The 23,274-nt window shown below is 33.8% G+C and overlaps 1 protein-coding gene across 3 annotated transcripts in view; it reads left to right on the top strand.

The window, feature by feature from the left end:
- Positions 1–23,274, top strand: part of LOC109094683 (angiopoietin-1) — a 141,725-nt gene that overhangs the window by 37,998 nt on the left and 80,453 nt on the right. The window contains exon 1 of one of the 3 annotated variants that reach the window (XM_042744739.1): positions 6,449–6,530. The exons of 1 other annotated variant lie outside the window; for it this stretch is intronic. The gene's annotated coding sequence lies outside the window, so the exon portion shown is untranslated. Of the gene's footprint in view, positions 1–6,448; positions 6,531–23,274 lie in introns of those variants that run through there. One more of the 3 variants, XM_042744740.1, reaches the window with a different exon arrangement.

Below are 23,274 nucleotides of genomic sequence, written 5' to 3'. Positions count from 1 at the left end.
AATGAGAAGAATCTCTTTATTCTAAGGTGCAGTGAATTTTCACGGTGAATCATTTCATCACACTCTGTTACAGACTTAGTCACGGACTAGTCAAGAATAACATAATCAACGCATTTGCCAAAGTTTTACATGTTAGTGGCATAAAATCTCTGAAAAAATTGTATTTGAAGCACTTAGTAGCACGTTAACTAGATATCCACAAACAGTATTATGTCAGTCAAACTATTTTTTCCTGTGTAAGTGGGTGGTTCTTGGCCAGAATAAGCTTATGTGGTTTTGTCTGGCTATGCAATAACTTCCTGTTTCTGCTCTGTAACTTCTTGTACAGACTGCTGGTAGTAATACAGTTGCTCTGGATTCTTGTGTTCACATCATGTCCCATGAACAAATATTTTGAAGAAAAGATCAAAGATATATTGTGCCTGCCTCAAGCTGTGTGAATAGAGGAATATTGGATGCCCCGGTGCAGTTTTTTTTTTTTTTTTAAAGTGGAGAGGCACTTTATTAGTTCTGAAATGAGAAATGTCCCTGTGTGAGACCCAGTTCATTCTTGTTTATGAAACATCCTCTCCATCTCTCACCTTGATTTTGCTGGAACAATGAAAGTGATAACAAGCCACTTTTATTGGAACATTGTGTGAAAGAGGGGTCATTCATGTTTAAACAACATCCTGCATTTCTTTTCATGCTAATCGCACTATTAAACAACAATATACTGTTTTATTGTTCAAATCAGATGTGTCGCGTCTGTGTGTGTTGGATATTTATTATTTTTTTTTTTTGGAGGGAATGCCTTTCTCGCCAACAGGGCCTCAGGTAATTTTTACAAGAAATAGCTTTCGGATTCATTTGAGTCGGGGAATGTGAGGCTCTGTAATTGTTCCAGCATTGTGACATTTCATGGAAAGGGGAGGTTGCTGTTAGAATTTTTGGTTAATCCATGAGGAATGTAATCTATTAAAAATTAATTTTCTTTCTTTGCCCCCCCTCCCCAATAATATTTAACTCAACATAGCTATTTTCCCATCAAGACACTATTCCCTTACAAAAATAGCCTCAGCTGACTTTTCATAATCAAGGCCCGAGGCATGATGGAAAAAGAGATGAAATAAGCTGTCACATGTGTCCTATTAAAAATATGCCTGCACTGTCCCTTAACAGATATTATTTGACTTAACACAGTATATATAAAATAAAAATACTTTCAATAATAAAAGTAGCCCGTTACTATCCTTATAAAAAATAGTTTTATAAAAGTATACCTTTTTTATAGTTTTTTTTATTAAATATTAAATTTATTAAATTTAGTTTCCCTGCTGTAGTATTCAGTAAAATACCAGCATGTTCCAAATCACCCCCCCCCCCCCCTTCTTTTTTTGGCCAAATCATGTTGAATTTTCCAGCGCCACATTATAATGGTCTCTATGTTTTCATCAACTGTCACAGTGTAATGAATTTGACCATGCGATTCCTCTCGGTATTCTTTTACAGACCTTTTGTGTGTTTTGGGAGCATATTGTTCCATTTTACACACTGGGTATTTAAAATCTGTGATGTGCTACTGATGAAAAATTGTGTCTGAAATATTTACTAAATCCTCCAGGCTTAAAGGGAAGGTTAAAGACTATATTTTGGCTGCTGTTTATAGCAACAAATTGCAGTTGTGTTAGCAATCATCTTTGTAAGATCTGCATATATTGATTAAAAACTGAATCAAGCAGAGAGACAGCAGTGCCAGAGTTTACATCTGGGAAAAAGAACATTCACAATTATAGCCTGAAGTCGAGCATGCTAAGATGTTTTAATCAAAAACCACATATGGTCAGTCTTCCAATCAGAGATGACAGCATGATAATAATAACATTACTAAAGAGTTGTTAAATAAAGCAAAATAATAAAGCACCAGCTCATTTTCCAGTCATGGACTGTAAATGCCTTTAAAATGAGAAATATCATAAACACAAGAAAAATTAAGGGATCTACTCGTGGTCAAGCAAAAGTCACTAACCTACTGTATTGGGTAAGGTTAGTATTATGGATATTGAAACATTAAAATTATATTAAAACAAGAAGTCTCATAATTCATATCATTAAATCATGACAAAATAGTAATAATAAAATGAAAAAAAAAATCTTTATAAGAGATTTCAATATAGCAGATAAGCAGTATTTCATGACTGTGTTTTCATAGATATGACAACAAACTTGAACTTGGAGGTGGATTGAAACAACATAATTGTAGGGCTAAAATGTGGACTCTAACCACCAAACTGGACAGCTCTCTGGTTCTTGTGAAGCACTACAAACTGTAGTGGCTTTGCCAAACATGTGACGGAAAATGTTACAGCAGACAAAACAATTTTAGAGATGCTCAGACAAGACATGATGTCATTTACAGTCTGTGTGTTTTTTTGTAGGCTTGCTGTAACACATTTCAAATTCAGTAGTAAAATACTAGAATACTGCAAACAATAGATAAAATGATGGCCAGCTTATAATGAAAGCCAGTGAACTCCTGATGCTAGCTTTAGCTCTAAAGCCAGACAGCATTTGAAACATTTCAGGAATCTTAAATATCAAACATTTTTATACTGATGTATTATAAACCCACTTAGGCCTTTTAGAGGATGAGCAGCTGGGTGGCCTCTATAATAATTTTTCTGAAACAGACCAAAAAATTAAAAATAAAAGTAATAATAAAAAAATACAAAAATCTTCATTAGAGATTTCAATAAACTTTACGAAACAAATAGTTAGTTGATGACTGTAGGATTTATTTTTTATGTTACTGAAAAAAAGTCTTCAGTGCTCACCAAAGCTGCACAAACAATTTTTTTATTTTTTATTTTTAGCAATATTGTTTGAGTTTTTTTTGAAATTAATTTTTTACTTTTTTTTTTTATTTTTTTTTTTTGTTATAAAGTTTTGAAAAGTGTATCAATATTTTTGTGGAAACCAAGATAAAAAAATTTCCCAGTATTCTTTGATGAATAAAAAGTTGAAAAGAACAGCATATTTGAAATCTAATTATGTAAAATTCCTTACGGTCTCTTTTGATTAAGTTAATGTATCCTTGCTGAATATATATATATATATATATATATATATATATATATATATATATATATATATATATATATATATATATATATATATATATATATGTATATGTATATGTATAATCTTACTGACCCCAATCTTTTGTATAGTAGTGTATATGTATTTATGGAGAACCAGAAATAATTTGAGAAGGTAATACTTTAATCAAAGTGTTTTGTATTCTAATTATGCTTTAAACGAGAACTGAAGTCAACCACAATCAATCCAAAAAGCGAAAAACAGACCCAGACAGGATTTAGAGGAACACATTAGTGTTCCTCAGACAACATACAAAACTACCAAAATTCTGCTATAAGTTTGATCGCAACCATATAATCATTGCAATTAATAGTGTTTACCGTCTGTTTGATTACATGACATTAACTAACTGCTTGATTTTTACTGTACATTTCTGCCATATGGACATCAACTTGAGATAGTCATCACTGATAAGCTATTACTAAATATAATGTAGAAACTTGAATTTTCTGTAAAGCTGCTTTGCAACGATTTTTGTGGCAAGGTATAGGGGTCCTCACAGACTACAAACAGAAGAACATGTGCGCATCCTCCCATGATTCCTCTCTGCCTAATGAGCTCAAAACATTTTATGCCTTTTTTTGAAGGCAGCAGCACAGAACCAACCAACAGAGCTGCAACCTCTAAGGTCACCAGGTGCTCTCACTGTGTGCAGATGAGGTGAGAAGGTCGCTGCTAAAAGTCAACACAGTCAGATAAGGCAAATCCAGACGTATCAGATTCAGCAGCAATCAACAAACAGGTATTTTAACACCTCCTACATCCAAGTTATCTTAATGACCACTGCACTGACAATTTCTTAACAAGTCATTATTATTAATAGGAGTATTCTGGGTTCAGTAAAGCTCGGCAACATTTGTGATACAAAATTGATTACCATAAAAATGAATTTCCACTTGGCCCTCATTTTCTTAAAAAAATAATTAAAAATACACGCAAACATCACAGTTACAGTAGTATTTAAGCTCTGTAAGTGTAAAAGACATTAACATTATGCATGTTAACATGATGATAATACCATAAGTGTGAAAAAAAATAATTTATTAACCATTTACTAAATGAAGTTATATCCATTTTTACAAAAGCAGGTGTGCCATATGTAACTTGAATGTGCGAGGCTTCTGGTGTCAGTTGCTTCCAGTTATTTTAGCTTTACAAAACAGTCCGATTTGCTGCTTGATATTGCAAACTGGTATTTGTTATTTTATTATTTTAATCCATTATTATAATCATAAACACAAATTAGTTTTACAATAGCCTAATAGTTTTACAGTTTACTGCATATTTGTTATTCTTAGTTATTTATTGACCTATAACGGCTAATATATCAGAAGTCTAGCTAAAACATACAAATATGCTTATTCTTATACTTGTTATATTCCCACCATTCCAGGCACAGCACACTTTTAGCAATGTGCCTACTGGACCAACAGATCTACAGGTGATGCTGTTTTTAATTCACACATTCCTGTGCCATCTGAAAAAATATACCCATATGCAGGAATTCTTTAATACCATTACTTCAGACAAAGATAAAGACCACTGGGCTATGTTTCTGCCATATACCCTTATCAGCATCAACATGAAAAGGATCAGTATCTTCAAAATTATTTGCATTCATCTCACAGAGAACCCCTTGTGTGATTTGAGAAGTGCATCAGCTTGTATTCTTCTTTAGATGATTGAAGGGAGCTATGACATTTCCTCAGATCCTTATTAATTTTTACAGACTCCCTACTGGAGGCATACTGACAGGTTGCATCACAGCGTGTTATGCTAACTGACCGCAAAGCCCTACAGCGGGTGATGAAAACTGACTAGTTACTAACTGAGATTGCTGTCTCATCTGATTAGGAAATGTATGATAGAAGCATCATCAAAGACCACCTACACACCCCAGCAACAGACCTTTAACATCCGGAGACGGTATTGAAAACTTCTACTACTACTACACTCCTCATCAAACCACACAATTCTCTAGTTTCTCACCCATGTTGTGAACCCGTTTTGTGAAACATGCAAGGTCACAGAGAACTATTTTAAAGCCATTGAAAACCTTTAACAAAACATTTCTTTTAAATCATTTAATACATAAAAGCCTAAATAAAAAATGTTATCCTCTATTACTTTTTAAAGCACTGAAATGCAACATACATTTCATTACAATTGACAACAACTGTAAAAAAAAATTACTTTTGATATAAAGTATTTTAATATTAAAAATATAATGACTGTTTTAAATATATATATTTTTTTTATTCATCAATTTTGGTGCCACTAGTTGTTTAGCCATACATGTGTATATACACACACAAACACACATTAATTATTATTATTATTATTATTATTATTATTATTTACTTAAATTATATGATTTTTGTATATAATAAAAATATAAATTAATTATATACATTTATATATTTTTATTTTATATAAATAATAATAATAATAATAATAATAATAATTATAATTATAATTATAATTATTATTAATGTGGTTCAGTGCTCAGAATTAAAACTGTTCCAAAGAGAAAACTGAATTTCTGTGTAAAGGCAGAAGAGATCTGGTTACATGTATGAGTCTGCAAGGCACATGATTATCTACTGTTATTTTATACACACATTCCTGTCTGTTTTGTCTCTTTCCCAGCACAATTTGACTGTTTTTGTTCTATTTAGCATGCCAGATAAGCAGTATTTCATGACTGTATTTTCATAGATATGACAACAAACTTGAACTTGGAGGTGGTTTGAAACAAGATAATTGTAGGGCTAAAATGTGGACTCTAACCACCAAACTGGACAGCTCTCTGGTTTTTGTGAAGCACTACAAACTGTAGTGACTTTGCCAAACATGTGACGGAAAATGTTACAGCAGACAAAACAATTTTAGAGATGCTCAGACAAGACATGATGTCATTTACAGTCTGTGTGTTTTTGTAGGCTTGCTGTAACACATTTCAAATTCAGTAGTAAAATACTAGAATACTGCAAACAATAGATAAAATGATGGCCAGCTTATAATGAAAGCCAGTGAACTCCTGATGGTAGTTTTAGCTCTAAAGCCAGACAGCATTTGAAACATTTCAGGAATCTTAAATATCAAACATTTTAGTGCTGATGTATTATAAACCCACTTAGGCCTTTTAGAGGATGAGCAACTGGGTGGCCTCTATAATAATTTTTCTGAAACAGACCCCTGTTGTGCTTTTTGTGATTTGGATGAACTGGATAGTGAGTTGGCAGCAAGTTAATTGGCCTATTACACTCACCTGCTGCCAGTTAATCAGGCACACTGCACTAGAGATCTGCTCAGAGAACCACTGCACCACAGGACACCGGTGGCCAGCTGCCTTTCTCACCAAAAACCTGAAATAAACAAGTTGTTTAGAGGTAAACAAACTTAATTTGGAGAAATGGAATATATGTTGGCCAGATTGTTTCATGCTTTAAATTTTAGCACAGTAGTTCTCAAAATTATAGACCACCAAACAGCTCATCCTGTTTTTTGATAATCAACACAAATGAACAAACTATTCACTTGCTAAGTTGATCCAAATATAGTCGTGCAATGATACATAACTGTCAGTTATGATTTTAAGTAACTATTATGTCCATAAAATGAATGTTAATTAAAACTAGAAAGTAAAACTAATTAAAGAATCACTTCTAACTAATTATGATTGTTGATGGAGGACTACTTTTGCTTAGGGTGCACAATTTGAACTTTAAAACGCGTGCATTCATGTCTATAATGCCTCCAGATGTTTTTGTTCCATAAAAATAACTAAAATATGTTCATTGTCATTACTTAAAGGTGTGACGATAAAATGGTGATGCGTGTATATGGAGGCGTATAATTAAAACACAACAAAAGCGTTGTTAACTCAGTGTGGTGTATAAATAAATTGTGTTGGCATAGTGAGACCTTACTTTCCAACAAAGCTGCCAGAGTCAGAACATTTCCTTTGCGCAGTTTGATACAGAAAACAGGAAATCATTGCATACCTTGGTCCATTAGTTGCCCTCAGAGAAGCCAATGAGGTCCATAAAAGCTACACATATAAACACAGCGTCGAGGGAGCTGTGAGGGAGGTGTGATTTTGCTAAGACAGCCAGTGAAATGCAGCTATGTGAGAAAACACCCCTTCAAGCAAACAGAGGTGCACAAGGAGGCCGCTTGTTCTGGGCCCACACACCTCCGTCTTCTGGAGAACAGAGAGAAAGAGAAGACCAAAGTGTTTTCAGATAGGAAGCGCTCAAAAAAGAAATGTGTTTTTTGCCTGAGAAGAAAAAAAAAGATTACAGAAAAGGGCATAAGTAACAGTATTTGAAATGTAGCTTAGCAATCAAGACGCAACTCTTTTTAATTCGCATACTCTGGGACTAAAACTACTCTTAAGTGTACACTAGGAGAAGAAAACTCATCAAGACAAAACAAGAAACCTGAACTCAGTATTGTAGAGTGTATTAGCTTTACGTTTCTGTAATTAAAATAGCTTTAGTTATAGTTTTTAGTTTTTTTTTTTTTAATCATGTACATAAAATCTTAATTTTATATTTCTCATATTCATGACTGTTAAAAAGTTTGGGGATGGTAAGATTTTATTAATTTATTTTTAAGCTTTGTTCACCAAGCCTGTTTTTATGTGATCAAAAATAAAGTAAAAAGTGTAATGTTGTGAAATATTATTATTTATTTTGTATATTTTATTGTTAAATGTTTTATGTTGTGAAATATTATTCACACACACACATATATATATATATATATATATATATATATATATATATATATATATATATATATATATATATATATATATATATTGTATATATATCCATTATTGTGCTTACTGTCACTTTGGATACATTTAATTGTATCCTTGCTGAACCAAAATGTATATCTTAAAAAAAAAAAAAAAAAAAAAAAAAAAACTGAAACCTTACTGACACCTTGAATGGCATGTCAAATCTTATCTTTATTTTGTTAAATTATAACTTATTTGTTTTATTTTTTACAGTTCTGGAATATCAAATATTAGTAGTTAAATAGTAGTAGAAAATAAAATAGGTTTTCTGTCTTAACTACTGGGAAAAACCAGGCATTCCTGGTCAAGCTGTATTTTGATATTTACAGTGACTCAGACATGTTGTTTCTGCAGTTAAGATCTGATGCTTTGTTGATACATTGCCCTACCATATAGGACCTGCTCCAGCAAGTGAAACAATGCTGGCAAGTAATTCCCCTTTTGCCTTGAATAACAGAAGTCTCTTTGCCTTTAGCTGGGTTGTCAAGGAGACAGGCATATTTCAGTTTAACATGTCACCCACTACATTTAAGCACTCGTTCGCCCATTATAATGGCCTCATTTCTCCTGGTATTCCCCTACTTTTATCAGAAGCCTAATAAAGCGAAAATCTAAGCAAAGAGACTGCCAATGGTTAAATGGCTGCTGTGCTGCCAGACAAATTCATGCTAAATATCCCCCCCACCTCAAAATGTTCTGTGTTCCTCCTACCCAACTGTCTTTGTTTTTCATCTATGGAAGTACCCTGAGCTCTGAGGTATGGTAAATGTTGTGCCCTTTCCTTGAAGTTAGATCTAACAGTAGAGTGCATGTGGGTGGACGCCGGTTAAAGAAGCTTATAGCAGATCAAAATGGTGGCGTTTGAAAATGCAGATATGCTGGTTGCCACTAGTACAAGTTGGTCTGTTTGTCTTGGCTTGGTTGGGATCGTCTGTACAAGCCAAACTAACCCTATTGTTTGAGAAATCTGTTCCAGGTTTAAAATCACTCTAATTCATGTTCAAATGATCTAACACAAGCCTGTAAATTTTGCAGTTGTCATTATAAAAAATTAATAGCATGCCCTCAAAAACAATACATTGCCTGTCTTAGAAGTAAAGAATGTGTAAACATATTCCTGAAGAGTACAGTAACTGTCATTGTAGTTTTTATTCTTTGTTTGCTGCATCTGTCAGTGCTGTTTGTAATTCAGAATGTGTTTATATATATATATATATGACGCCTTTTCAACTTATACAAAGATTTTTCAGTTTTTTAGGACTTCTGGGTCTCTGAAAGGACACTCCGTTTCTTTTATTTTGCATCTGCTAATCATCAAAATCGAAAACAGTAATCCAACTTTATTAATCAAGACTTTGGTGGTTATATGCAATGTTCTTTTTCCTTGAACATTAATTGAAAAACAAATGAACCACATAAAACTATTTTGGTAATTAAATTAAGGTAGAATCCTTTTATTCTGTTTTCTAGGAGGTCAGTATAAATTTAACCTCTTTAACTAGACGACAAAATAAAGAAATAAATATGTAAATAAATATATTTTATAAATAAATAAAATTGGCCATGCTGCAGCTTATGCTAACCAAGAAGCAGACACTACCTTGCCCTGAATTTTCAGCAGCCATTACTTCAGTCTTCAGTGTCACATGATTTCCTTGGAAATCCTTCTAATATGCTGATTTGGTGCTAAAGAAGCAGTTCCTCAGTGTAATATAATAATAATTATTAATAATAATTAAAATATATAATTAATGTTTTTTGTGGAAAACGTGAAACATTTTTTCAGAAACACGATAAATAGAATGTTTTTATTTAATATATAGTTTTTTTTTTTTTTTGCAACGGTGTAAAAGTCTTGTTCCTCATTTAAAAGAATTCTTTCTTTTTATGTCTTTCTTCTTTTTTTGACAATTTCTCATGCTTTGTGAGTGTTTTGCTACTAGTAAAGCAAACTTGTATTTAACTAGTTTCTGTGCGTTTTGGATGACTTGCAGCTTGTTAGCTTATGTTTCATAATTTTATCTTATATTAGCATTACCTCTTCAGCTCAAAGAAAAAGGCCAGTGTCAGATCAGAGAAAATTTGTTCTTTTAGGTACATTGATACAGCCCTGAATGTTTCCTGAGCAGTTTTCCTGGAAACTGTTTCCTGAGCAGCTTTATCTTTTTAAAAGGTCAAGCAACTTAAATGGATGTAGTTATTGACGAAAGCATGTGGCTAGCAGTGATAACTGACAGGAAACAAAATTTAATGCACATTGAAGTTTCATGACTGATAAATATCCTCAGTGTACTTGCTTTTATGATTTAGAAATGGAATTGCTGAGTATTGTCCCTTTAACCAAAATCCTCCTGTTCCTACTGGCTTTGAAAGAATTCTCTGCTTCTGTTTCTCTCTCTCTTTCTCTATAACAAAATGGTCTGTCTCTCTGCAATATGGTCATATTGGACCTGAAACCCTGAGTTCATTTATGTGGAGAAATGAAAGATGCAGGTTATTATAAAATCACTGGTGTATGTGAGATCAAATAAAGACACTATGTGCCATGCATATGTCCCCTTTGTTGCAGTCAATCCCTCCCCATCACACACACACACACACAGACAGACCGGATACAAGCACCAACAATGTGACAAGCCTCATTATCAGATAGCACACAGATGACATTTTAACATTGTGCACTCATTAACTAGCTGTTCTTGTCGAGTTCTCACACAGGGCAAAAGACAGCACATTCCCATAGGGACAGCATGACATCCACTGTCCACATTACACAACCCCTCTTTTTCCTCTCTTTCTCTCACACACAAACACACCTTCTCTCCCCGTTGCCCAGAGACTCTTAATAGTCAGATCAATTAATTAATCAAGCTGTCAGGCCTTTTTAATTGCTTCATTGTGGCGCTCAAATCACAAATATGAGTGACGTTAAGCGGCAACATGACTTGCAGAATGAAAAGGCTGTAAAACTATGATATGTTAAAAACATTTTACTTCAGGACCAGACTTCTATCATCTTATTTGACATCTTTTACAAGTATAATTATGTAATTGTAGAATTAAATAGATTATGTAACCTAACTAGGCCCAGATGGAATCTACAGACTTCTGTATTTTCTGTGCTGATTTGGGGAGAAAAATTCATGGAATGCATCGGAATTGGATTTAAACATGAGATAAAGAGAGCCGAGAATATTATTAATGGTTGAAAACATTATGCAAATTATGTAATATGTTTAATAGGCAAACATGTAAAGAATTGTAACATTTTTTAAATGGCAGGCATTGCAATATTCTGGAAATCTGTGGCACTTCTGGAGAGCACAGATTCCATGTGGGCCTTTTTACATTTTGAAAATGAATCTGTACACATTATTGGTGACAGCATATGTTTATTTTTTGTGTGAGCACATCTGAGCTTCATTACATAAAGCCTCAAAGCACATTATTTCAAAGTTCATATCCATTCAGTCTGTTATGGATGCCAGCCAATTTAAAGATGAGCAATTGAGACTCTCTCTCATAGCAAATTTGCTAATGTTTATTCATGAAATATTTAAGTCGCCTGTCCTCCAAAAATGAATTTCCTGAGTCACGGCCAGAATTTTGTCATTTACTACATCAGATAATATCAGCGCTTTTAATTTGCCTTTTAAATGAGATGGTGGAGGACTGACTCAAAGTCACATTCACATGCTCCACAGTTGTCAGCTGTCATTGCCGTGGAAACACAAAGTTCACATGCTGTTTGCTAACTGCAGTCATTCTGGAGTAATGCCCCTAATCAACTGTTTCCTTTCTGCAATTTGAAGTGTAATTGAAGGCATGTGAAAAATCACCACGGGATTCGAGTTTCACGTTTCAGACTCTTAGTTGAGTTGCTGTGACGTGGTCAGGTTTTATTTTTTTGAACTTGCTTTTACCTCCAAAACTCTGTTAGAACTTTCAGCTATTTACATTTTTGCAAATAGATTGTTATTCATACTAGTAAACTGTAAAAGCGGTAATTATGTCATTTACATTACAATTATTTACATTTTAAAATTTCAACTACAGTGTAGTATTATGTGGGTTCTTCTAAAGATGATCAACAGGCTTCCAATAGTACAGTATAAGGGAATGTTAACATTGTGATTAAAACACACGGAAGTAGAATAAAATTCTAAAAAGTCAAGGTTGCTGTATTTTATTATTATTATTTTATTAATCAGATAGAAGTTCTTCTTATCAGGTAATTATAAATGACTGAAAAATACGCAAAGGTCATAAAAATTAATTGGTCAGAGGTTGTGGAAACCCTGTATCTTTCCTTTTTATACCAGTATAGGAATGCATACATATTTGGATCTCAAAACTAGAATATGGCATATGGCAATTCTGAATACAGGAGAACCTCTTCTGGTGTCAAATAACATTCCTTTTCCATGGGGATCAAAAGTATCTTCCAAAGGTGAGTTGCTTTTCACACCAATTATACAACACGAGCAGTCTATATTGAAAGATGATCTTGGAAACGTCTCTTGTGTATACAGTAGCATCATGTTCCCTACTTCCAAAGTTAGTCTGTGTGAAGTGAGGAACAATACCTTCTAGAGGGTTCATTAGCTTTCTATTTTCTCTCCTTTTATTGAAATACATTACCATGAAGGACTGCTCTACTTAAAAGGTTTCCATTCATTTTGGGTTTGGAAAGTAGCTATACTTCAAAGTAATCCAGTGTTATGAAAGCTGAGAATGTTGTTTGTTCTTGCTACCGAAAGCTGAGGGATGTTGTTTGGGGTTTGCTCATTTCTACATGGCTTTTAAGTGCAACAAAGTTTGAAAGTGACTCACTCTGAAAAGGACTAATTGAAGTACCAAAGTAATTTAAAACCTATGAAGTCTCAGCTGAGATTGAACTACCTTAGACTATTACCGAAGACTTCGGCTAAGTGACTATATTACGTGTTTCTGTGCGTAGCACACTGTGGAGGCCACTGCGTGATTAGTGACAAGTACTATTAAAAAGCGGTCCCACTCTATACTACGTGGCCTTAACTAGGATGTACTTACTTTTTTAGTAATAATTTGATACAATGCACTTATTGTGTACATAGGTGATTTTACATTGTAATTATATTTTTAAAAATACCTGCATGTACTGTAATTACATCTGTAATTAGTTTCTGTAATTACATTTCTAGTTACACTTTAACCCACCCTTAAACCTACCCATACCACCAAACCTGTCCCTAATCTTACCCATATCTGAACTCAATAGCAGCAAAAGAGTTTTGCAATAAAATATGAACACAGTAAGTACATTGTACTTATTTTTTTTAATGTAAGTACATAGCAGTTAAGGCCACCTAATATAAAGTGGGACCTAAAAAGCTTATTCTCGTATTTTCCATGTAGCAAGTGAAACCATTACTCTAAATGGCAGAAATGCATTATCTCTAAGGACCACAAAGGCCAAGATGCTCTTTTGCACATTACTCAGAGCTAACTGAATTTACACAAAGCAAAACTGGGCTACCTCAAAACTCAAGGAGTTGCCTTTTGTTAATGTACTTACATAAGTATTTTACCCAAGGATTCCTGTTAACTGTACTGAAGGTCAACACAGACTAAACTGCAGACTTGCTTTTAGAGCAAGGTAGGAGGTATATTTCGCAAGGCCAATGCTTTTCAAACACATTTTAGAAGGAATCTAAACAATTGTTCCCAAACAGCTAAACTCAATGTTTTCATAACCCTTCAGTTTAAAAGCAATTTTATTCGAATATCAGACCTGACCTCAAGTTATCTCACTGTGGCGACTGCAAAACAACTAATCTCTTTAGATGCTCGAAATGAAGTCACAATACGGTTAACTGAAAAGCCAATCGAAATTAAACTGCATCATTCTTTTGTCAATTGTATCTTTTTCTATTCCTGGGGCCATTCTGTGTGTTTTGCCAGATAATTTCTTGTTACAAAAGATGGATGAGATGTGCTAGATCAGTTAGATAAGTAAGCAAATCCCCTAATGTCACATAAGAAGCAGGTGTTTGAGGAGACAAAGCGCCAGATGCAATGGGTCAAAAACTAGCAACAAACAAATCATTTGACCCCTCTGTATGTTTGGCGTGGGATGTGCCTTTTTGGAGGGGTGCAGTTATGTTAGTGTTTTGGACTTTTCAATTTTCCTTGTTCTACCCCAGTCATTTTCTTGTTCTTGTTTAGTTTGATTGCCTTATCCTATGCACCTGTGTTTGTAATTATCCTGTGTATATTAGTCTCTTCCTTAGTTCTTCATCCGGTCTACTAGTTACACGTGCTTAGTGCTAGTTCCCATGTTGGATTGCCCTGCATTTTCCTCTAACATCTTTTTTATGTGGAATTATTCCTGGCTATAGGAAGAGTTTTGAACCAGCTCAGCTTTGGAGATAAAACCTCAAATGAATTGTTAACCAGAAGGAGGGAGAAAGAAAAACAACAACATCTAATACAGAGAAGTGAAAAAAGAGGAGCAATATTCCACACATCCTGCATTCTTATTTCTGTTATATTACTTATGCACTACAAATTACGGTGTTCCACACAGAAGTCATTTCAACATAATTGAGTTCATTTTATCCACAACAGTGAAGTAGTTAAATGTCACATGTCTACACTTCAGTATTCAGACTTCAGATTTAAATGTACGTACAGCCTAAATGTGTCAGTTAAACCCATGCATTTGTAAAGTCACACATTAATAATGAGGTTCTTGATCAGGTAAATGGTTCTTTCAGGTGCAATATTCTTTGTAGCAATTACCTTAATTTCCTTAATAAATGAACAGAATAAAAAGTAGATAGAAAAGAAATAGAATAGACAGAGCTAGTGTTAGAGGGTCAATTATTATTAATATTATTTTTATAATAATGAAAAAGAAAACAAGTATATAAAATAGAATTAAAATAGAGAGCTCTAGTGTTAAATTAAAAAAAAAACTTAAACAATATGTATTATAAATTAAATGTCTCTGTTACTTAGTGGAGAAGAAGAGAGAAGTATCCTCAGCTGAACAGAGCTGCTCACACTTACATATTACCAAAAAAAAAAGACCATGTTTGTTTGGAAACCAGTTACAATTTTAAAGTTAAATTTGTATTTAATCAATAGAATGAAATCATTTACCTGTTGAGAGTGTGTTGACATTCTGTGTAGTTGGATCACTGAGCTCCAGAAAATCAGTAATGAGGAGCTTTGATTTAAAAAACTTAAAAGGAATAAAGAACCCTAAACTCAAGAACCATTACAGCATAAAAGGGTTCTTCCGGATGCTATGGTTCTAAATAGAACCATTACTACATATAAAGAACCATCTTTTTTTAGAATGCACTTCAGGCCTCATCATACCTAGTCAACACTACTTAGTGTACTCAGTAGTAGAAGGGCCAGCTATGGTGATAGGAGGGGAGTGGATTACAGAGCCTTTACCTATGCTGCTGAAAGCTTGATGAAAAGTGCATATTCAGGCACACATTCCATTTCAACAGGTGTACAAATTCTGCTGTGCAAATATCCTTTTACTATGCAAACAGATCTCTATGCACTTCTTTCCTTATTTTTTTCCACAGCCATGTTTAAGTTCTCTTTCTTTCCCGAGTGAGTAATGAGATAGATATCCAATCTTTCACAACTACCACAGTGCAATGACTTCAGCTTCCTTTAGGCCAGCCATGTCATTGTGGTTGAGGTTACTGGGGCGGCCTCACCACGTATGCTCAGCTTTTTAAGGACAAAAGAGGAGAATACACAGACATACTGTATACACTTGAAACATCAAGAAAAATTGTTCTCTGTAAAGTCCCAGCATAAAAGCTGACATTAGCAGCTCAGATTGCCCCTAAATTAGACAGTGGATGTTTTCTTTGGCCGCTGTGTACCCGTCTACCATCTAGTTCCAGTAGAAGGTCAAAAAACAAGTTGAGCTAAGGTCTAATTATATAGTGTGGAGCCAAGGCCCCAGCCTAGCCCCAGATAATCACTGTCATTTGTCTATTCAGCCATTACCGTACTGTATAAAAGCTACAATCGGAAGGCCACAAGCGGTGAGGCTGATGCGAGTGAGGCACTATTTACATTGAGGCACGTGTAAAAACATATGGACTGCCCAGTCATCCCTGTATTAAGTAAGGCCTAATTTTTCGACACAACTAAGTATAGTTAAGTATATCTGGATCACTGTAGTTAAGTTAAGATAGTCATCATTACAGGCTTAGTTTGTGAGGAGGTTTCTGTGAAGAGTTTTAGGCCTCAGTTTGAGTTTACACAGTGAAAAAAGGGCAACAGCAACCAATGAATCGTCTCCTGCAGCGAAGGAGCAACTGAGAAATTTTTGGAGCTACAGAGCAACTCCAGCGGAGTTTATGTTGTTGGCCATTAACTGCCCACAAGGAATTTGGAACATTTGTGAGCGCATGCCGACAGACACTCAGTCAAACCGTGCGCCTTTCTCTTTCCACCCCAACAAAACCCACCCTGAACTCTTTGAATCAGCATTTAACATTCCTGCGGTATATTTTGCCTTTGTGCGCTTAGGGCACCTGATGGACTCATTTAGGCCCATAAATGTAGCTTCTACTGAGCCTAATAGAAATGGCCATAGGCCTTATGGGTGTCCCAAGCTAAAAGACGAGGAACAAAACTGTAAATCTAGCAGTTAGTTTGTGTGATGTGTCAGTCTATAAATCTGTCTGAACTGTTCTCACATCAGCCTGCTGGGGTTTTATTGACTATATGTTACCACTTCTGCTGTTTGTGATGACAACATAAGGAAACCCGTTGAGATTGGACAGAGATAAAAATGGTGGACGATTAATTCTTAGTGCTTCACATGGCTAGGTTTGGTGCGATAGAAGGTGTACAGACACACTAAAAAGTGGTGTGTAAAACGTGTTTTCAGATTTTGAATTTGTAGATCAAGCAGTAGATGCAGTTGTTTTTGTTCTGCAGAAGTTTTCTATTTCACTAAAGATGTCTTTTGAAAATATGGCAAAAGAGTCCAGGAGGTCTGTGGCTCTCTTGCATTTAGCCCACTCAACCAAATGCTGACCTGCATTAAACCCCATACAGTATTTCTCATAAAGGCTGCAAATTGCTACATTTTTAGCTCATGATATTACTGCAAACAAGTAACATTTGGAGCTTGTGTATGATGTCGACAAATAATGTCACGCAGGCATTTGAACAAAAGTGACACAAGTCACTGTGAAACAATCACGGAAAACAAACTTACATTTAAGAAAGAAACAATGAGTGTGCAATTAACAATTGCTGATTATTTCAATTACATTCTTTATTATTTCCAGTATCTTGTTGTTAAATAATGGATGTTGCCATTTTGATATCTTGGAGATCTATGTAGTATCTATTTAATAGGGATGCACTATATTAAAATTCAGTTAATTATCTGTATAATTATTTCAATTTCATGTGCAATTATCCATATGAAAACACCAAATCAAGTTTTAAATTTTATAATTCAGGCAACACCCTATTTTGTTAGAAAGTATGAAAGATGAATATTTATTTTAAGATTTGTTATTAAAGATCAATTTGTTTAAAATTTGAAATGTAAAATGTAAACCTGTTTTACATTATAATATAGTCCGAACTGATTGCACTGTATTTAATATATAATCATTTTCTATTTTTAATTGTTTTAAATTCATTTTAAATCAATTTTTAAATCATTTTAAAAGTTTTTAAATTCCTTGTTTTATTGTTTTGATTATTTTATTATTTTATGATAAAGCACTTTGAATTACCATTGTGTATGAAATGTGCTATATAAATAAACTTGCCTTGCTTATAAAATATATTATATACAATCAAATTTTAATATATATATATATATATATATATATATATATATATATATATATATATATATATATATATATATATATACATATAATAAATACAAATTGTAAAACTAACATCAAGATAAGTAATATTCATGAGCTTTGCCTTTTTCATGTAATGATCATGTCGCAAGTCACCCATCTTGGCCCTTGTAACTCTAAAACTAGTTTTAGCACCACTTTTAATGATGTTTTATACCTGAGAGATGACTGAAGTCTAATCAAAGTTCCTGACATCCAAAGAAATAAGGTAAGAAATAATGTGTGAGAATTTTTGGCTTGGAAATTAGAAAATTGCCTGTATTCTCTAACCGGAGACAGTGTTACGCACATCAAGAAGTGTGGTGTGTTTTATACTAAAATTATGTATTAGCTTTTCGTTCTTATACTGATCTTATAACATTTTATTTTACCTGTACTATATTTACATATGAAGGTAGACTGAGAATTAGACTAAAAGCAAGTTGACCATCTCAACATTTAAAGTTCAAGGCCACACAAGTCAGTAAGAGGCAGATTTATTTTTATAAGGTAACATTAAGGGCAAGCAAGGGTTCCTAGATTGTGTTCACAAAGCCAAATCCATGTTGATGTATTTAGTCTCTTGGAAGGCAAGAAAAATGATGTGCTTTCTATTTTGGAAGACATATCACTTCAGCTGGATTTAGCTGGATAAAGTATTGTGGGCCATCAGGCCCTGATTGTAGATCCAATGTGTAGAGTGTTTTGTTATTAATCTGACTGCATTTCCAGCAGTCATTACTCTACCATCAGAGCTCCTGCTGTTTCTTAATAACCAATATTAAATAGTCCTTAGAGGCTTTTATGGTTAGCAACGAAGAAACCTAGAGTGACTGTAAATTAGTTGCTTGCATATTTTGAGCTAAAAGCCGATGCACAGGCTGATGGTAAGGAATGAATCACCAATGCAATTGCATACGGTGGGCTTCAAACCTCTGAAACCATGTTGAAAACCTATACTACCATCAGACGTTTGAAATTAGTTTTTATTTTTTTATTTTATTTTTTATTTATATAAAATTCATTCATAATCTTTAATGAAAATAACCTCCGTTCCACTTTGTCTCGGGCACAAGGGTGGGATAACCTGTCACTCACATGAGATTGCATCAGTAGCAAATGACAATGATCCAATTGTTCCCAATGGACAAAATTACATCCCAACCTACTTTTTTTTCTTTCTCACCTGAGAGTTTGATTTCACAGTAGGGAAGAAAGACAATTGCTACTTCAGTTTCATGCCAACCTTAATTCTGAATAAAATTAATTTCTTTCAAAAAAGAAAAAAAAAAAATACGGGTTGTGTAAATTAATGAATCTGAATATTCAGTATATGCAGTGTTTGCAGATTTAAACCTGAATCCCCTACAAGAGTCAATTAATGAACTATCACCATTGTGAATTTGACTGAGTCGGACTGTAGTTCTGGTTGCCAATTAAACAAATTGCCAAATGTTTTGCTCTTTTGACCACAGCGATTGTCTTCATGCAGTACTAATATTCCCACACCAATGTATTGGACTCAGCTGAACTGAGAACTCATTTACAGTTGGCTGTTCTGCATGTGAGAATATGTGAACTGTCTTGGCCGTGCTGATATGAGCATTCTCATTAAGACTCTGTATTGCTGTTCACAGGCTTTTCTCTAAAGGCCTATGAATAAATTTTACCGCTTAGCAGCATCATGATTACATTATGACAGCACTTCAGTCATAAAATGGTGTTTCAGCAATGATAAAGCACATGAATGTGCCACTTAAGAGGAATATATACAGTACACAGTTCTATTGCTTTTATTTTAATCTTGTAACTGCTAATAAGTATCCACATTCCACTACTACAGGTATGTACTGTATAATGAGAGTCTGGTATTACACAGCTCAACCCATATTTTTTTGTTGTTGTAAAAATCTGCACTGATTTGCACAATTTTCCTATATTTTGACTGTGTTCTGTTATTAGCAATTATTAATCATAATCTCTAACTGTCTACTCACCTACGAAAGCAGTCACAAAAGTGGTACATGGTCTGAGAAATGTTTTTGAATTCTGTGTGGCAGCAGCAGAGGTGTTAGTGGTGACTGAATTATGTGAGAGAAGATGCAGCTGTTTAAACACCTCTTTATATTCATGAATTAGAAATAATCCACATCTCTAAATGGCACAGTGTCATTCTTACATCAGCTTACACATTTATTGTATAAAACAATATATATTTATATATACTGTCACTTTTGATCAATTGATCAATGAATTGCTAAATAAAAATATTCATTTATTATTATTATTTTTAAATCATACTTACCCTAAACTTACCTAAAAATAGTAAGCGGCACAACAGTTAACATTGATAATAATAAGAAATGTTTCTTGAGCACCAGAGCAGCATATTAGAATGATTTCTGAAGGATCATGTGACACTGAAGACTGGCGTAATTGCTGCTGAAAATTCAGCTTTGCCATCACAGGATTCCATTACTGAGTTATTGTAAACTGTAATAATATTTTACAGTACTACTGCTTTTGCTATATTTTTAATTAAAAGTAATGTGTCCTTGGTGAGCATTAGAGTCTCATCTTAAAAACATCAAAGTATGTTGACTATAATGTCTGAACAGTATTCAAAGCTTGCAGTCACACAGATTTCCTTCACCTTGGCGCACATTGTAAAATAGCTCTTAGGAGCTTCATTTCGTGTGAACTCCTTTTTATATCTGATCTCGGTGTACACTCCCACACCCACAAGCTCACTGACCCCTCATTTCACATGTGTATTACCCTCTCAGCGTTTATTTATGACTCGTTCTGAGCAATAATGGCATGTGGGCGGGTAAGGGAAATGGGGGAAGTTCTTGTGTCCTCAAAAGATCTCAAGATCATTCATGAGTCTTTGGCAAGACTTTAATGATCATTTTCAATGTCCTTCAGTTGTAGAGGGTTTCCCGGGAGGAGAAGACCTCTATTTGGAACATCAATACTGATTCAGAGAACTATCAGTCATATGAGGACAGGCACATGCGCTCGGTGTGATGAACAGAGGGTGAAATGGATGTCTGTTTTAGAGTTAAGGAGTAACTCACCATTAAATTCTCTCATTGCTACAGAGGCTCTTTGCAAAGTCTAATTTCATCCATCAGAACTCCTGCAATAAATCCAGAAGAGCCTATATCGGCTTTCTTGTTGGTATTGTAATTTTTTCAGAGCTGATGAATTGAGGATGGGGGAATATTCCGAGAATATACAGAGCCAGATAATCAAATATTTACATTTTGATCAGTAGTAGCCTCATATACACAATGAAATATGAATTCAATTTGATTTCTGTAGTGCTTCAATTTAATTTTAACAGAGTGCATGGTTATATATATATATATATATATATATATATATATATATATATATATATATAAAAAAAAATGAAAAAATATATTTCAAAACTATATATATATATATATATATATATATATATATATATATATATATATATATATATATAGTTTTGAAATATATTTTTTCATTTTTTTTGTGGTGATTTGCATGAATAATTATGATGAATGTGCGATTTGGAGCCTCTTCATCATAAGAACCCACTGCTGGTGGAGTCACAGGTGTGTGTCTTTGTTTCATAAATGGCAGAGTGTTGTTTTGGCAGGTGTTTTACAGCATGCTGGCTGTTATTTCATTTTTGTGCCGAAAGCTTTGCACCTCAACTGAGAAGATGCAGCTTTACGGCTTCAGTTTCTGAACTGCTACTTTAAAACAGATTTGTCAGGTTAGTGTTTTGGGACTACAGTGCTTATGTCTTTTCAAGTCATTTTTCACACACATACTTTCATACAGAATTATATTGATAGTTAACAGTACTATAGCAGAAGCATTTTAGATTAGTTGAGGCAGCACAAGTCAATATTAACATTATTAAGTCAATATTAATATTTTTTTATTCATTACATTGCAGATTGTAGTGTAATTTGTAACCACCATAACTGTTATATTTCCCTTACCTCAGCAGAAGGTGAATTTTAAGTTTAGGTTGTCAGCCTCCAAAGAAAAAGAGACAGGAAAAAAAGTTAATACAGGAAGTCATGTCTTTACAACAACTTCCTTTTTCCCATTGAGAGGAAGTGAGTTGAGGGGTGGTGAGGTATAATAATTCCATCAGCTCCACAGCTTTCACTTCCTCCATGCTGCTGCATTTTGTAATATATTTATTTATCTGTATAGTTGGCCTTGTCTGGTCTCTCTTCGTCATAATAAGTGACCTTCTGAGATTCCTGAAATCACACAAACATCAGCGAATATTTGAATTAAATTGATTTCTAGTGGTACGAACAATGACATAGAATGCAACTTGTGACCTCTGAATACAGTTATTTAAACATTATAATCGGGTCACTTAGTAGATATAGGGATAGAGTAATATTTCAATGAATATTAATGAGCTTCTCTTATTAAAACACAATGTACAACTCTTAAAGCATGGGACCTTGAAATGACATGTATTAAGTTTCACAAATATGGGAGGAACGTGTCTGACAACTTATCTTTGAGAAACAGAAACCAATTTCTAAAAAGTTTGTCGTTTATCAACTCATTTTTTGCCACATCACACTGCGCCGAGTATAAGACGCTGCCTCATTTCCATAATCAAATCAACACTAAACACAGGGATGGAACCACATCTCTGCTTTTCAGCCACAATCAGCCTTAATTACACAGCCGCCTAACTCAATCACACAAAAACACATGCTTCTGCATACCCCTCTGATTTAAAAAGCCCAAAACATCAATTAAAATATGTAAAGACAAATGGTCGTTTACACTGTGGGTTATATTTTCAAGGTCTGAGTGTTTACAAAGTCATGCCACAAAAGCAAACAGTATATGTGGCATTGACATTTGTCTTTTATTGCTTTTACATTATCTAAGGCAACTCATAAATAGACAGTTGGATAATGTATAAAATCAGTGTACACTCAAAAATAAAGGTTCTTCAGTGGCATCTATGGTTCCATAAAGAACATTTAACATGCATGGAACCTTTATATTGCACTAAAGGTTCTTTAGATTATGTACATATCAGTACCTAAAGTGTACAAAAATGTACTTTATGCCCCAGTGACAGCTTTTGTACCTTTTATTTCTTGCATGGTATTTCTGTGTAAGCCCCCTGTAGATATAAAAATAGTTTCTGATTAATACATTTTTATAAAATGAATTATTCTAGTGTATAATTTTACTCTGAATTCAAGGATTTACAGTTTTATATATATATATATATATATATATATATATATATATATATATATATATATATATATTTATATATATATATATATATATATATATATATATATGTGTGTGTGTGTATTTATAGTTATATATATAGTCAATAGGAAGTGCATTTACTTGAAACAGATAAAAACG

The sequence above is a fragment of the Cyprinus carpio genome, chromosome B19 (assembly GCF_018340385.1).
Source record: "Cyprinus carpio isolate SPL01 chromosome B19, ASM1834038v1, whole genome shotgun sequence".
In the NCBI taxonomy this organism is placed as follows: Eukaryota; Metazoa; Chordata; class Actinopteri; order Cypriniformes; family Cyprinidae; genus Cyprinus; species Cyprinus carpio.
This window is presented reverse-complemented; position numbering and strand designations above follow the sequence as displayed.